We start from the raw sequence: 17,741 nt of genomic DNA, 5'->3' as shown, positions 1-17,741 counted from the left end.
CACGATTGCCTGAATATGGGCCCCCTCCTCTTTTAAACCAACCCTGTCAGGAATGTAAATTTGAGTTGCAGAAAATAAAAAATAAAAATTAAATCATCTACTTTACAGAAAGTAATTCTTTGAAAGAAATGTTCTCAGTTACCAGCTACTTTTATATTGTTTGTGGTACTGCTCATATGATTTTATCTAGGGCATCATTTAGAGTCAAATACATTTCTCTTCCCAATCACATACACTAAAATCTGACTACAAAACGTGTGTATGTACACTGAATAGCACATTCAGTATCTTCATATACTCGCTGCTCATCAGGATACGCTCAAAGCTCCACATCACATACACCATTCATCGTCTTCACCTTGGGAAGCATGATGGCACAGTGGTAAGCATTGCCATTTTTGATTTTACAGCACTAGAATTAATTGTGGAGTCTGTATATTCTCTCCGTGTTTGCCTGTGTTTCCTCTCGGTAGTCAGGTGACCTCGGAAAATCCCCCAAAACACGCTGGTTGGGTAAAGGGCCTGACAAAATAAAATGACCTACCTCTCTATCCACCTCTTCAGACACCACAACAACAAGTGCAGCGGGTGTGGTATAAAAAGTCGACTTTTAGAATATTCTGAATGTCGACATGTTAAAGTATAGCACCTGGGAGCCTGACACGAGTGCTTCCCGGCTGCAACCCACCTCACAACATGATCTCCAAGCGCCGGCCGTCTACACAGAGTGAACAGGAAACGGGTTGCATCGACCCGGCATCCCATTCATACAGCACAGCGAGCCGGTTTGGAATACCGGCATAGGTGTGCGCAGGGAGGGGTGCCTGGTGCGCACAGGCACCCCCTAATGTCTGGCACCCCGATCTCACATGCCTGATGCAACGATCGCCGAGCAGGCTGATTACTGTCCCCTCTGCGCTGCACCCTGTCAGGACTGCATTACTGACTAGACGCCTGGGTTAATCAAGGATGCCACCGCCCACCCGTCACACCCGCCACATGCCCACCTCTCTCCTTCTATGCTATGCCAACTCCAGACACTGATGAGGATCAGCATGCAGCCAGCGTTCCTCGTAGGAAGACAAATTCAATACTGGCAGGTGGCTGGCAGCAGCATTGACACGTCACTCGATTTTCCAGCAGCAGCAGTACTAGTCTGTGACTGTCAGTGTCAGTGAGTGGCTGACTTGTAAGTAAGCTGCTGCAGCTTGCAGGGGAAAGAGAGGGGGAGCCAGACCAGGCTGAGGAGGAGCAGTGTAATTGCAGTGAGTGCCATCAGGGGTGTTTGTTTGGTGCACACCACAACATCTGACAATGTATCTGCTTTATTAGGATTGGTACAAAGGTGGATATTTTATATTGCGTTGACGTCAATAGATGGTGCTAGACACGCCCAAAAGGAGGTGCTAGACACACCCCTCCAACGGTGCACCCCCTAATGAAATGTGCTGCGCACGCCTATGAATACTGGGTTGTTCGACCTGGATTATTCCAACTGGGCCCTTTCAGACTGCACAGCAACACAGGTTATGCACGCTCATGTGCAATAACTCGTGTTCAAAGCTGGCGGTTTAAAAGGGGTATTAAGACCTGTAACCTACAATTATACCTTGTTAACACTGCAATTACGAGTTGCACCCAGGAATTAGAATCGGGTCATTCCCGGGTGCGATCCAGCATTAGACACGTGCAGTGTGAACAGGGTGGCTTCTCGACCGGGTTGGGTTGCCATCCGGGGACGGGGACAGAGGCGGCATCTGGGGCGGGTGCGGAGGTGGCTTTGGAGATGAGATCATCTCCAGCGCTGCCTCTCTCTATACTTGTGCTGATTCCCGTCCGCTGTTATGCAGCCGGGAGACAGCGCTGACGCGGGCGATCCCTGCGGTGCTCACCCCGCCTGCTCACCCCGCCTGCTCACCCCGCCTTGCACTTAACCCCTGCATCCCATGAATAAAATACACACCATGCTAGGTGTGTATTTTATTAGCAAAAAAAAACAGTTTTAGGGTTTTTTTGCATTAGCAATGATGCTGGAGATGCCTGCGGGCGATCGCCCTCCTGCACTCTGAAAGGATTTGCCCTTATACCTTAACCCTCGATGTGATGGCCTCTTAGACGTCTGGAGTGTAAACTTTAACCACAAGGTACATGCACAACACAAGCAGTAAAAATTCACACTGTTTATTATGAAGTTAACAAAAGTATATATGACAATGCATATGGGTGTAACTGACATGTCGTTACACTCCCATTGGTTCGTTAATAGTTACCAGGCAGAACAGAAAAAGGCGGATGTCCATATATGGGTTTTCTACAAGTTTCTCAAACATTTAACAAAGTTTTTGTAACACAGTATATTTGGGTAGAAAGAACGAGTTTCATCTGGTATGGAACTGACCTTGGATGCCAGACCCACACAGGCCTGGTATCTGTATGAGAGACAAAGGCACCTAGCACAGGGCAGCACGCATCCATGCAAACACATAAGAGTTCATATAGCATGTTTTAACCCTTCACTAGGGAAATAGAAATATTCACTTTTACACTGTAACTATTATAAGGAAATTGATCATATAAAAAGTAATATTTACAAAGACAGAAGAGGTAACCCTTCAATCCCCTCTTAGAATCATGATTATTATATGACATGATTCTTGAGTGAGGCTCCTTTCTTGTTCCTCCAGTTCTTGAGATATTGGACATAATCGTCGGGTCCCTTACTATCAGAGGAGGTGACAGGACTGGTGGTTATATCATAGTACATCAGGGCCTTATCAATGCCTTTGGAGGTAAGTTTCTTTCCACAGGGGATTACACAATAAACTATAATGCCTACAAGAATTAAAGTTACAAGTATGAATATGCTTATTTGCACAATACCCTGGTGGGAAGGTTTTTAAATTTCTCCCTGTGGTGGTGTTAGATGTATAACAAGTGTAGTTTCCAGGATATATAGTTATGGTGCTTCCTGGGTTGGGATTTTTTGACAATATGGGATATTCCCTTTTCCACATTTCGCACTGACTGTCATTTGTTTTGGTGTCATTAAAAAGGCTGAAAAAAAAACAATTTTCCTGTTCTAGGGGTATATTAAGGGGCACTGTACCTAGGTGGGGCCTAGATTTGCCACAGACATAACAGTTGCTTTTATTGTGTTTGTTAGCACTATACTTCATCCATTCCAACCAAAAATTAATGTCAGGGAAACCAGTTTCAATAGCTAGGGTGTCTTCAAAGGTAGGGTTAGTAATAGCCACCATATCTTTAGAAGTGGCAATATGGGGCTTTAAAGGTTTGTTTTGGGTTTTTATACATGTCCCACAAATAAAACATTTGCCTTGCACTATAGTACCCTGCTTGCCACCATATACCAAGTACATAAGTCTCATTGTCGCTTCTGCTAGGGTTCACTATGTTTAGTCTAAACCTGTATGAATTTGGGCCTTCATCCATCTTATGAATGGATAGTCTAGAAAGTAGGGGTACTCCATATTTGCTCCATCTATTTTTTTTGCAAATGATGGGCCATATTTCCAATCTACTCCTGTATTCCACCCCACATATTCCCAGGAATTACAATTAGATCCATAATATCTAATGTCATAGTACCATTCGTCAGTAACACAAATATATACTGTCTCAGACATTCCTGATTTCCTTCTTTGTTGTATATAACATAAAATAGTCAAGGATATATGTGGCTACGTGTGTGTTAGAGGAATTATACCACAAGGTGGGGATCCCATTAGTGTGTGTAATATCAACCTCACATATTGTGTGGTGAGTGAGGGCCAGTAGGGCTATCAAGGTAGTCCCCAGGATAAAGATAGGGGACAGGTTCCTCATCTTCTTCTGTTCTTCTTTCTTCGCTAGGTGGGAGGTCAGGGCTGTCTGCCCCGGTTCGTACCTCACTGGAATCACTTGCTTCCCTCTCTAGGTCTGGTCTAGGAACCTTTTTTACTCGGGATGCATGGATCCAGGCAGGACTTTCCTCTGTCAGGACTGCTGTTCGGGTAACTGCTACGACCTCTGTCTCTGGACCATAGGTGAAGTCTCCTGGGCTCTTGTTCCTGGGGAGCACCTTCACCACGACTCTGTCTCTGACTTTAAAGGGGTGTGTAGGTTCCTGTGGATTCAAAGGGTTTTTACAAACAACCTCATGTTCAATTTCATTCAGTTTTGTTATCAGGGACCTGACATACTCTTCTCTGATGAGTTCTAGATCTCCTTCCTGTATTACTAGTGGTTTCTTAGCCCAGGGTGTAGGAAAAGGGTCTGCCCATTAGTATTTCAAATGGGGAGTAACCTAGAGTCTTTTGTGGGGTATTCAAGATGCTGGTGTTTAGCTTTATTAGGGTTGTTCCTGAGGCAAGTGATGCATCTGCTAACATACTGGTCCACAAGTGATTTGGCATTAGTAACATAAAAATCATTGGTTAGTAGGAGGAGTGTTGTGGCTTCACCACGGTGACCAACACCACGGCACTGGGCAACGAGCAAAGGGGCACTGGACTGGGGTATACAGGGTTTCCCCTCTTTGCAGATTAATCCTGATTTAGGATTTTTTCTGCAGAATTGGGTAAGTCCAGTCGGAGAGATCAGCATTAGTCGCAGCAGCTTGAAGTTGAGTGAGCAGATGGACGTTGTCAAGGGAGGGACATGCTCTAGTGAGTGCAACGAGTTCTGCAGCTTGCGCGGACTGATAAGGTATTGGTAGGGTTTCCAACACAGTATCAGGGAGGGTGACAATGGCATAGCCAGCCTGGTATGTATTGTCATTGGGCCTACTACATGAGCCGTCAACAAAAACTACGTCTGCGCCTGGTATGGGAACGGGAGACATGTCAAGTCTGGGAGAAGTTTCAGCTTCAATGGAAGCAGCACAGTCATGTAGGTCGGGTGGTTCATCCTCGGGACCTTTCAAGCCTAAAAGGGCATTGAGAATGGGTGCAGGGCCAGAAGAACTAGCAGTGTACTTAATGGTAAGGGTAGGGTTACTCAAAAGGAGTACTTCATATCCACTAAGGCGTTGTGCTGACATGTACTGTGTGTGTAAGCCTTTAAGTATTGCCAGGACATCATGTGTGGTGTGGAGTACTGTGATGTGGCCTAAAGTGAGGGTAGTGGCCATTTCTGCAACCATTGCACAGGCTGCCAAAGCCCTGAGGCAGGCAGGCATACCTTGCACAGACACTGGCATGACTTTGGAAAAAAAATGCACGGGGCGCAACTTCCCTCCATGAAACTGTGTGAGCACCCCCGCCATGGTTTTACAATTGTCCCTTGCATATAGATGGAAAGGTAGCACATAACTGGGGAGGCCAAGTGCCGGACTTTTTATCAACATACATTTTAAACTTTCATATGCAGTTAACATTTCTTGTGACCATTGTACAGTTTTAGGCTTGTCCTTCAGTGTGGCTTGTCTCAAAATGTTATCATAATAAGAGCAATCAGATATCCACTGTCTGCAGTAATTTACCATACCCAGGAAGGACAGTAGTTCCTTCTGGGTAGTTGGGGTGACCAGGCCCAATACAGACTGTATGCGTTGTGGACTGATTTTCCTCTCTCCCTGAGTGAGCACAAAACCTAAGCAATCAACATGCTTTTTACACCATTGCATTTTTATTTTGGACACCTTGTGTCCACATTCACAAAGCCAGTTTAGTAATGAAACACCATCCTCTCGGCAGGCCTCCTCAGTTTTACTACAGAGCAGCAGATCATCTGCATACTGTAGCAGGACTGAACCATGGTGAGGTTGCCAGGGCCTCAATGTGGCCTGGAGACAACAGGTGCGTCAATAATCTGCACCAGGTAAGTTGTTTACCCTCAAAAGAAAAGGCAAAAAGTAATTGTGTCTGTGAATCTACAGGTATGCTGAAAAAAAGGCATTCTTCAAATCAATTACAGAGAAGAACGCAGCATCTGCAGGGATTGCAGAAATGAGTGAGTTTACATCTGGAACAATTGGTGCAATCGGGACAATTGGCTGATTGATCGCTCTGAGATTCTGTACAAATCTTATACTGCCATCAGCTTTGGCAACAGGGTTCACAGGAGTACAGTATGGTGATACAATATGTCTGAGAATACCCTGTTGTAAGAATTGCTGTATCACGGGGCGGAGACCTTCTATCTTTTCTGGTGAGAGGGGATACTGCATAAGTCAGAACACAAAACACTGGTTGTTGCACCGCTGTCCACTAAAAAGGGAATTTTACTTCCATTTATAATAAGTGGCAGCAGAGGTGAATCTTTACTATGACGGGAGAGTTGAATAAAGGCTGGGATACCCTCCTCCGGGCCCCGTCAGTGCGCGGGGTCTTTGGAATCTTCCCTGACTGCGGGGTTGGCTCTGTCTGTCAAAGCGTCCGGAGCTCTGATAGGCATGAGTGGGTGGGGAAATGAGTAAGCTTTCTGAGTTAAGCAAAGGTAAGCCAGCGTCATCTGTCCAGCAGTCCTTAAACCTTTTCCAAAACGCAGTAACAGACTATGAAGGTTTCTGTTTACAAGCCACAGCGACAGGCAAAAAAAAAGCACAGGCAAAGGAGCACGGGTTTTAAAGACCTCCTTCATATGTGTATAGCTGCGTCCTTTGCAAGCTTTGCGCAAATAAGATATACAGCCATCGAGGGTAATGGTGGGCTTGGGACAGTGTTTTACTATTATCTAAACTCTGGGTTATTGGTGCTAGGGATAGAGCTAGTGGACGCACCCTCCAGCAGTGAAGTTGGAGGCGATCCCATCTAGTGTGAAAGGGTTACTGCTGCCAAGAGATTTGTGTCTCTGAGCGCAGGATACATTGGAATGCAAGGGGGGGAGGCGAGAGGGATTTTAAAAGATTTACAGTTCTCTGCAGTTTCACTTCTGTGCTAAACTGACATTTTTTCTTAAATCTCCATATAGAAAGGGTAATTACTGCCTTCCCGTAGGAATGGGTCCTGTCCTGCTTTCTCTGTCCATCCCGCTAAATTATCCACCCATGGGTTAACTAAGTAATACTCTGAGGTAGAGTTGCGGGCGACATACATCTTGCATGTCTCACCAGGGAGGGGCGGGGGATAAATGACTGTCTTACTCTGACCCCCTCCCATAGTAAATGCAATCTACACCAGCTTTCTACGCAATTTCCACAACAACTTACAACAACTGTCTATGCAATATCACAACAAAAATGCAGTTTACAAAAAAAAAAAAACCTTCTATGCAATTTCACAACAAAAAATGCAATTTACAAAAACTTTCTATGCATGCATTAGCTAACACCAGTTAATTAGTCATTGACAATATCACAATATTATCTGTATAATGAGAACATGAAATCTTTTGACGGGTACGCTTACCATTCGTACAAGATGTCAGAAAAATACAGCGTTTTAAACAGGAAGCAAGAAAAGTGTTTGAGTAAAGATATCTGGCAGACGAAAACTTACCAGCCGTCTGAACCAAATATAAGAACTTATCTCACTACAACATACAAGAATATATATATAGACGATCAGATCGAGGTATAATCTACGTTATGTATAGACCCCAGGTCTATTTTTTTTTAAGTATCCCAGATACTAACGTCTTTGGAGAATTGCGCTTGGACGCCTGGTCCTTTCTCAGACGTATCTTTAAGTCCCAGACATTAAAGATTCTATGGTATCCCTGATACCTGTTTTATGCTTTTACATAAAACTTCGTAATATTAAGTCCCGGACTTAAATATTACCTTGTCACGTGTTCCCGGAACACTGACACGGATTCAGCTTCAGTGTATGACCGCAATCCTGTATGGCAAAGACAGACAATAAATTCTCTATTTTTACCATTCAGGGACGATCACTGAATTCCGGACATAGCCCCCAGCTGAAAGGATTTGCCCTTATACCTTAACCCTCGATGTGATGGCCTCTTAGACGTCTGGAGTGTAAACTTTAACCACAAGGTACATGCACAACACAAGCAGTAAAAATTCACACTGTTTATTATGAAGTTAACAAAAGTATATATGACAATGCATATGGGTGTAACTGACATGTCGTTACACTCCCATTGGTTCGTTAATAGTTACCAGGCAGAACAGAAAAAGGCGGATGTCCATATATGGGTTTTCTACAAGTTTCTCAAACATTTAACAAAGTTTTTGTAACACAGTATATTTGGGTAGAAAGAACGAGTTTCATCTGGTATGGAACTGACCTTGGATGCCAGACCCACACAGGCCTGGTATCTGTATGAGAGACAAAGGCACCTAGCACAGGGCAGCACGCATCCATGCAAACACATAAGAGTTCATATAGCATGTTTTAACCCTTCACTAGGGAAATAGAAATATTCACTTTTACACTGTAACTATAAGGAAATTGATCATATAAAAAGTAATATTTACAAAGACAGAAGAGGTAACCCTTCACACTCCCTCCCTGCACTTTAACCCTTGCACTACCTAATTATAAAAACACGCCATGAGAGGTGTTTTTTTTTTTTTTTAAACCCGCCACTGGAGGGGTTAAAGCTCACAGCACCATGACTTTTAGGTGAGACAGTCACTAACCATATCTACTGTAAAAAAATGTTTTTAAAAAATGTAGGAAATCAGCTGACACAAGTTATATTAAGTAAGCTGAAAGGGATGCACGAGATGTGATCACAAAAAGATCACTTAAAAAATTAATCAAATAAACAAAAGACAATAATCCACTTCACTCACCATTCCTAGATCTGGGGTGCAATAATGTGGTAATTGTTGAATGTCCACATTCATAATCCATTCGGCCAGAGGTTCTCAAACTCAGTCGTCAAGGCACCCCAACCGTCCAGGTTTTAAGTATATCTATGCTTGCCCACTGGTGACTTTATTAACACCTCAGTAAATTTTATTTATCAGTCTGTGCTGAGCCATGGATACACCTTAAACCTGGACTGTTGGGGTGCCTTGAGGACTGTTTGGGGATCTCTGCACTGGGTTGTTGTTTATTTATATAAATGGTGTGGTCAGAGTCAGCCCTAATCAATATGATGCCCTAGGTGCAAGTGTGAAACATACAGTGCAAAACATATATACCCCTGGCTACCCCCGTGATCGGTTCCACTTACCGGCGCTGAGCCGGCCGGGCGTCCATCCATGCGTGTTACGGAGCCTTCACTGCGTCGGTGGATGACATCACCGGAGGGCCGTGGCTCGGGCAGAAACACGTGGAAACACCTGGGTGGTACGCACTGCTCCGGCCTGGCCACACACCATGCGTGTCACGGTGAGACAATTGCGCCTGACGATGACGTCGCCGGTCAGCTCCAGCCTAGGCAGTGGAATCCAGTCACCATACTGTAGTTATCTGTGTAATCAGAAAATAAAGAGTGTTGCTCAATTCAATGGTGCAAGGAAAAGTTACATAAAAACAGTAATAAATGTTACATTATTAGATGACATTTGCAGCAGCATTTAAAAGAACAGATCCCCTGCATAAAGGGCTCCTTGTAAATTTACATGATATCTATATACAGTAGCAGTATATCATTCTAAATATGTGACCTTTGTGCAACATATCTAACAAGTTACATCGATTTACATGAATATTTGTCAAATCATATTCCAAAAATACATTGAGACCGGAATGTTTATTGAGTCCCCTTGCGGCCAATGTATCTAATTGATTAATTCAGTGGCTCGCTAGTTAGAGTGATTTTCTACTTCTGTTGCCCCCTCTGCAATTTGGTAATATTTGATCTATGATTTTCACACGAATAGCTGCCACCCTGTGCCTACTTTTTACACAATGGGGGTCATTCCGACCCGATCGATCGCAGCAGTTTGTCGCAGCGCAGCGATCGGGTCGGAACTGCACATGTGCCGGCACCGCATTAATACCCGGAGCATTAACAAATCATCTATGTACCTTTGGTATAAAATCAAATTTTGTCCAATATGACCATTGTAAACCAGTTGTTGTTCAGCGCAACACATGTAGGCATTGGTGTATGATGGGACCACATTCAACCCCATCGCACAGCCAAGCCTCTGGAGGCAAAACACCCCATCAAAAATAAAATAATGCCTAGTGAGGACCAAAGTCAACAAATCTAGGAAAAATTCTACTGGGGGGCCCTCATAGAGCTCATTATTTGAAATGATGCTTTTGACCAGTGGCGCACCCAGGGGGGGTTTCCGAGTACCCAGAAACCCCCCTCCACTAAAAAAAAAATAATAATAATAATAATTTTTTCTTTAACTGCATGAGTATTATTAATGACTGTCTAGCGTCCTCTGCAGCCTGCTGTCTTCCTGGTGGCACTTGCAAGTGCAATAAAAGTTTACTTTATTTTAATTATAGTACATAAATATCCATGTGCCTACATATATATACATACATACATACATATAAACACACACACATATGATATATATATATATATATATACATGTGTATATATATGTGTACTGTATGTGTGTGTATATATATATATATATATATATGTATGCATATATATATATATGTATGCATGTTTAATATGCTACAGTATGTATATGTGTATATGGGTTCACTACGATCTCCCGGCGACCAGCATACCGGCGCCAGGAGGCCGGCCGCTGGCTTACCAACAGTGTGGCGAGCGCAAATGGGCCCCTTACGGGCTCGCTGCGCTCGCCACGCTACGCGCGCCACACTATTCTATTCTCCCTCCAGGGGGGTCGTGGACCCCCACGAGGGAGAATAAGTGTCGGTATGCCGGCGGTCAGGCTCCCGGCGCCGGTATGCTGGTCGCCGGGAGCCCGACCGCCGGCATACTGAAGACCACACCCGTGTATGTGTATGTGTGTATGTATATATATATATATCTATATATCTATGTGTGTATGTGTGTAGATATATGTATATATATATATATATATATGTGTGTGTAGCTATATATATATATATATATATATACACACCGCATATACTGGGTCACCTCAGTCCCCACCCCCGTGATTGGCTCCGCCCAGTTCTGGAAACCACCCATGCAAATCCTGCGTTTGCCACTTCTTTTGACGGCTGCAATGCTTTCCACATGAGGTATACATGTGTAGAGGCTCGCTACATTGGTGCTGCACATTACCTTGTGCATCGGTAGTGGGCCTAATTCTCTGAGACACTGTAGCAAGACTGTGGTATCCTTTACATAAGGTGTAGTGTTTTGGATGCAAGGAGTTAATAAAGCTTGCAAGTAGGCGGATATTGGTTGGTAAAGTGATATAATTGGTCTGCCAGGAGGGACTCTTGTGAATTTTTGGGACTATCAACCACAAAAAAGAGAAAATTCCAGTGCTTTCTAGCCACCAAGCCTATGTCATCAACTGGTCTTTACATCAATTTTAAATGCAAATTGCAGCTCCCAACAAGGCAGTTGTTAGGCGCCGGGGTCCGCTCGGCGGTGCGGCCCGGCGCCTAGCAACCAGGGACGCCGTGCGCGTTCAGCCGCCGGCTCCCTGGCAACGCTAGACGCCGGGCGCACGGAGCCGCTCTGACCTTAGCAACGGGGACGCCACGTTCAGCCGCGTTCCCCGTTGCTGGGTCTGTCCTGATTACCTTATGATGTGCTGGCCGTGCAGCATGCAAGCTGCACGGCATTTCAGTTGATTACCCTGTCTGGATTTTGATTGGAGGGTTCCTGAATAAAGGCACCCTCAGGACTTCTTACAGACGCCGGTGATAGCTTCCTGTTTGCCTGTGTCTGCTACAGAGAGTTTCCAGTCCTGCTCAATCCGGTTGTTCCTGTCCTCAGAGATCCTGTACTCGGAAGTTTGTCATCTGTTCCTAGAGTCTGACCGAGCACCTTTAACATCTTGTGGTGTTCGTGAGTCGCGGCTCAGCCGTGTGTTGCGGCTTGTCCGCTTACTGTTTATTATTTAGTTTACTTGTGTTCTGGAGCTTTTGCGGAGGATTCCGCTCCCACAGATCCACTCTGGTATCCAGCGGTGCTGGATAGGAGTAACGGATCAGGGGATCTTTGGTTGTCCTTTTCCCTGGCGGCTAGTCCGCACATACCTTTGGTTTAAGTTAGTTAGCTTGTAACCCCTGGCCTGGTTGCTTAGTCAGAGGGCCCCTTGTTATCACCCTGTCTCGGATTTCCCCTTGTCTCCCATTAAGACCTGCGGGGGCATCGGGGTTGGGCAGACATAATCCGCCCTTCGAACGCGGCTGCCATGGGCTCAAGCAACCATAGTCTCGCAGGGGATTTCTGATAACACGGGCGAGACAACGGAGTTAGGGCGCCAGGGGTTACTAGGCTCTCCTGCTCCCACAACCAGCATATTTTCCCTGTACTCAGACCTCTGCCATAAGATCTCCTCCGGTCTGGAGTACAGGAATCATAACAGCAGTACTGAGCTGCCCACTATTGAACAATACCCCAAGATAAAACAATTATCAGAGAGCGCATCAACAATTTATTACAAATCAGAATAAAAAAATATATATTTATATATATACACATCATTTACTCACATACACAGATAATAAGATAATTAAAATCGGTATAAGTAATTATATACTCTATTACGTTTTTTACTCCAGCGGAAAAAAGACGTAACAACTTTATGTAGGGACTCCTCTGTTATATCCAATTGGAGCTCAGACTTAAGTCGGTAAACGTCTTTTATGGATTAATTCCACACAGAGTCTCATACAATATACTGTGTCTTTGTCAACCTGCGGTCAAAAAACAGCCGGTATAGTACCGTTTTGCTCCTATTTGTTGTAAGGAGAGTTTTAAGATAGAAACTCCTTATCAGCTAATTAGTTGCACGTTGAACTCAGACCTGCTGCTCCTGTAGCTGGTACTCGCAATTTTGTCAGGTGCAGCCGATGGTAACAGTACAGTATGTGGAGTTCTATTATGGGGAGAGCACTGTGTGTGAAGTTGTCTGCAGGATTTTGCAATGCTCATACTCCCACTCCTTGTCTCTGTTGTCTAGTGGTTAAGTGCTCTATATCTTAGACACCATGGTCCCCGGTTCAAATCCCCACCTATCCAGTTTGTGTTGTAATTATACATTTTGTACTCATATTGATTTTATCAAAGGTATATGATAAATTTAGGTTTAGGTTTAGGCTGCAGGATGGGAGGGTTAGGTTGCGGGAGGGGAAGATTAGGAATAGACTGTGGGTAGGAAGGTTTAGGGGGGACGGGAAGAAGAAGCTTTAGCAGACTTAAAAAAATGTGCCGGGATTCTGGCTGTTGGGATGCTGCTGTCGGTAATGTGGCCATCAGAATCCTGACTGTCTGGATCCCATACCCAAACCCCACTGAATCATTGCTAGGTAGTGGCTGCTCCAACAGATGGAAGTACTATGCCAGTCATGTACATATATCCCCCACAGCTCCATTGTGTAGTGAGATGACAAAGAATTTCTCTATCCAGTAGCAGTTTACGGTTATGACCTGATTGATACAGCTGACCATGGAGAAAGAGGCTGGATGGACTAACAGCTGCCCTGGAGGATGCGCTGACCGATCTGACCGGTAATCCAGATGGTCTGGTGACTGACACTGAACAAGATGTTAGCCAGAGAGGGAGGAACAGCTGTTCCAGTTGTGTTAGTCACACGCTGTGGAGATGAATGGACTGGGATCCAATCAACAGTGCTAAAAGTAGAAGAAACTATCAGAGGTAAACCCTTTTCTCTGATGAAACTGCTGTGGCAGAGAAACACATTAGTTGTGTGCTGGGAACTACAGAGAACCACCTCTGATTGTCCATATAGATCACCTGGACCAGGTGTGCGGAAGGCGGAGGTCTGACGCGTTTCGTCACGATCACATGATAAAGTCACATGATCGTGACGAAACGCGTCAGAACTCCGCCTTCAGCACACCTGTTCCAGGTGATCTATTCCTGTGCAATCCACACTGTTGTATCCTCATCAGCGCTCACCTGCTCACCATCACAAGAAGCCGTTTTTCCATCTCACTGCTGCGGCTCGTTACCTCCTGCCGGTCAGCTACTACGGAAACACGAGACTGCCATACACTCCTTCACAGCGGCAGGTGTTCAGCACCGGGCATCCGACAATTCCTCTCATCTGTGCAGTACAGTGGGCAACGCAGGACTCATTAGCCAGGGATGCTCAGCTAATACATACCAGCCCTTTCTGGAGAGGTACTATATGCATTATTATCTATCCGGTGAATGATAGAGCATACTATCTGGAACTGCGCTCATTTATTCTCACATTTCCTTTTTTGCACTGTGGAATAGGAAGTATTATCTCGGATTGCCACCTTTGTTTATTTGGCTGAACTTTGGTTCATCACCTGAGACAGATATAGGTGTGCTCTCAATTATATTAATTTATTGTTTTTTTATGATATTAAATATAAAACTTTTCATACATGTTGTGCTCTCTGTTTTTACATAACTGCTGACACACAGTGCAGCTACTTTTGTTGTTGTCTAGTATTCAATTAGTGATGTTCACCGGAAATTTTTCGGGTTTTGTGTTTTGGTTTTGGGTTCGGTTCCGCGGCCGTGTTTTGGGTTCGAACACGTTTTGGCAAAACCTCACCGAATTTTTTTTCTCAGATTCGGGTGTGTTTTGGATTCGGGTGTTTTTTTTTCAAAAAACCCTAAAAAACAGCTTAAATCATAGAATTTCGGGGTCATTTTGATCCCATAGTATTATTAACCTCAATAACCATAATTTACACTAATTTCCAGTCTATTCTGAACACGTCACACCTCACAATATTATTTTGAGTCCTAAAATTTGTACCAAGGTCGCTGGATGACTAAGCTAAGCGACCCAAGTGGCCAACACAAACACCTGGCCCATCTAGGAGTGGCACTGCAGTGTCACGCAGGCTGGCCCTTCAAAAAAATACTCCCCAAACAGCACATGATGCAAAGAAAAAAAGATGCGCAATGAGGTAGCTGTGTGACTAAGATAAGCGACCCAAGTGGCCGACACAAACACCTGGCCCATCTAGGAGTGGCACTGCAGTGTCACGCAGGATGGCCCTTCAAAAAAATACTCCCCAAACAGCACATGATGCAAAGAAAAAAAGAGGCGTAATGAGGTAGCTGTGTGACTAAGCTCAGCGACGCAAGTGGCCGACACAAACACCTGGCCCATCTAGGAGTGGCACTGCAGTGTCACGCAGGATGGCCCTTCAAAAAAAATACTCCCCAAACAGCACATGACGCAAAGAAAAAAAGAGGCGCAATGAGGTAGCTGTGTGACTAAGATAAGCGACCCAAGTGGCCGACACAAACACCTGGCCCATCTAGGAGTGGCACTGCAGTGTCACGCAGGATGGCTCTTCAAAAAAATACTCCCCAAACAGCACATTACGCAAAGAAAGAAAGAGGCGCAATGAGGTAGCTGTGTGACTAAGATAAGCGACCCAAGTGGCCGAAACAAACACCTGGCCCATCTAGGAGTGGCACTGCAGTGTCACGCAGGATGGCCCTTCAAAAAAATACTCCCCAAACAGCACATGATGCAAAGAAAAAAAGAGGCGTAATGAGGTAGCTGTGTGACTAAGCTCAGCGACCCAAGTGGCCGACACAAACACCTGGCCCATCTAGGAGTGGCACTGCAGTGTCACGCATGCTGGCCCTTCAAATAAATACTCCCCAAACAGCACATGACGCAAAGAAAAATGAAAGAAAAAAGAGGTGCAAGATGGAATTGTCCTTGGGCCCTCCCACCCACCCTTATGTTGTATAAACAGGACATGCACACTTTAACGAACCCATCATTTCAGCGACAGGGTCTGCCACACGACTGTGACTGAAATGACTGGTTGGTTTGGGCCCCCACCAAAAAAGAAGCAATCAATCTCTCCTTGCACAAACTGGCTCTACAGAGGCAAGATGTCACTGTGTACATCCCCCTCCTCACAGATTATTAATTCATCCCCACTGAAATCCACCATCTCAGGTCCCAGTGCACTTTCTGGAGGCAATTGCTGCTGGTGAATGTCTCCACGGAGGAATTGATTATAATTCATTTTAATGAACATCATCTTCTCCACATTTTCTGGAAGTAACCTCGTACGCCGATTGCTGACAAGGTGAGCGGCGGCACTAAACACTCTTTCGGAGTACACACTGGAGGGAGGGCAACTTAGGTAGAATAAAGCCAGTTTCTGCAAGGACCTCCAAATTGCCTCTTTTTCCTGCCAGTATACGTACGGACTGTCTGACGTGCCTACTTGGATGCGGTCACTCATATAATCCTCCGCCATTCTTTCAATGGTGAGAGAATCATATGCAGTGACAGTAGACGACATGTCAGTAATAGTTGGCAGGTCCTTCAGTCCGGACCAGATGTCAGCACTCGCTCCAGACTGCCCTGCATCACCGCCAGCGGATGGGCCCGGAATTCTTAGCCTTTTCCTCGCACCCCCAGTTGCGGGAGAATGTGAAGGAGGAGCTGTTGACGGGTCACGTTCCGCTTGACTTGACAATTTTCTCACCAGCAGGTCTTTGAACCCCTGCAGACTTGTGTCTGCCGGAAAGAGAGATACAACGTAGGTTTTAAATCTCGGATCGAGCACGGTGGCCAAAATGTAGTGCTCTGATTTTAACAGATTGACCACCCGTGAATCCTGGTTAAGCGAATGAAGGGCTCCATCCACAAGTCCCACATGCCTAGCGGAATCGCTCTGTTTTAGCTCCTCCTTCAATGTCTCCAACTTCTTCTGCAAAAGCCTGATGAGGGGAATGACCTGACTCAGGCTGGCAGTGTCTGAACTGACTTCACGTGTGGCAAGTTCAAAAGGTTGCAGAACCTTGCACAACGTTGAAATCATTCTCCACTGCGCTTGAGACAGGTGCATTCCACCTTCTTTGCCTATATCGTGGCCAGATGTATAGGCTTGAATGGCCTTTTGCTGCTCCTCCGTCCTCTGAAGCATATAGAGGGTTGAATTCCACCTCGTTACCACCTCTTGCTTCAGATGATGGCAGGGCAGGTTCAAGTGTTTTTGGTGGTGCTCCAGTCTTCTGTACGTGGTGCCTGTACGCCGAAAGTGGCCCGCAATTCTTCTGGCCACCGACAGCATCTCTTGCACGCCCCTGTCGTTTTTAAAATAATTCTGCACCACCAAATTCAAGGTATGTGCAAAACATGGGACGTGCTGGAATTTGCCCAGATGTAATGCACGCACAATATTGCTGGCGTTGTCCGATGCCACAAATCCCCAGGAGAGTCCAATTGGGGTAAGCCATTCTGCGATGATCTTCCTCAGTTGCCGTAAGAGGTTTTCAGCTGTGTGCGTATTCTGGAAAGCGGTGATACAAAGCGTAGCCTGCCTAGGAACGAGTTGGCGTTTGCGAGATGCTGCTACTGGTGCCGCTGCTGCTGTTCTTGCAGCGGGAGGCAATACATCTACCCAGTGGGCTGTCACAGTCATGTAGTCCTGAGTCTACCCTGCTCTACTTGTCCACATGTCCGTGGTTAAGTGGACATTGGGTACAACTGCATTTTTTAGGACACTGGTGAGTCTTTTTCTGAGGTCTGTGTACATTTTCGGTATCGCCTGCCTAGAGAAATGGAACCTAGATGGTATTTGGTACCGGGGACACAGTACCTCAATCAAGTCTATAGTTGGCTCTGAAGTAACGATGGATACCGGAACCACGTTTCTCACCGCCCAGGCTGCCAAAGCCTCAGTTATCCGCTTTGCAGCAGGATCACTGCTGTGATATTTCATCTTCCTCGCAAAGGACTGTTGGACAGTCAATTGCTTACTGGAAGTAG

The 17,741-nt window shown here is 45.3% G+C and overlaps 1 long non-coding RNA gene across 1 annotated transcript; it reads right to left on the bottom strand.

Annotated features, from left to right (window-relative positions):
• Nucleotides 1-2,165: 2,165 nt before the first annotated feature.
• Nucleotides 2,166-9,288, bottom strand: LOC134965908 (uncharacterized). The gene is made up of 2 exons (XR_010188544.1): nucleotides 9,091-9,288; nucleotides 2,166-4,126 (listed from the first exon to the last, which is right to left on the bottom strand). It is a non-coding gene; the product is annotated as an uncharacterized LOC134965908 (long non-coding RNA).
• Nucleotides 9,289-17,741: the final 8,453 nt, after the last annotated feature.

The sequence above is a fragment of the Pseudophryne corroboree genome, chromosome 10 (assembly GCF_028390025.1).
Source record: "Pseudophryne corroboree isolate aPseCor3 chromosome 10, aPseCor3.hap2, whole genome shotgun sequence".
NCBI classification, from domain to species: Eukaryota; Metazoa; Chordata; class Amphibia; order Anura; family Myobatrachidae; genus Pseudophryne; species Pseudophryne corroboree.
Note: the sequence above shows the minus strand (reverse complement) of the source record. Positions and strands in the feature narration are given on the sequence as shown.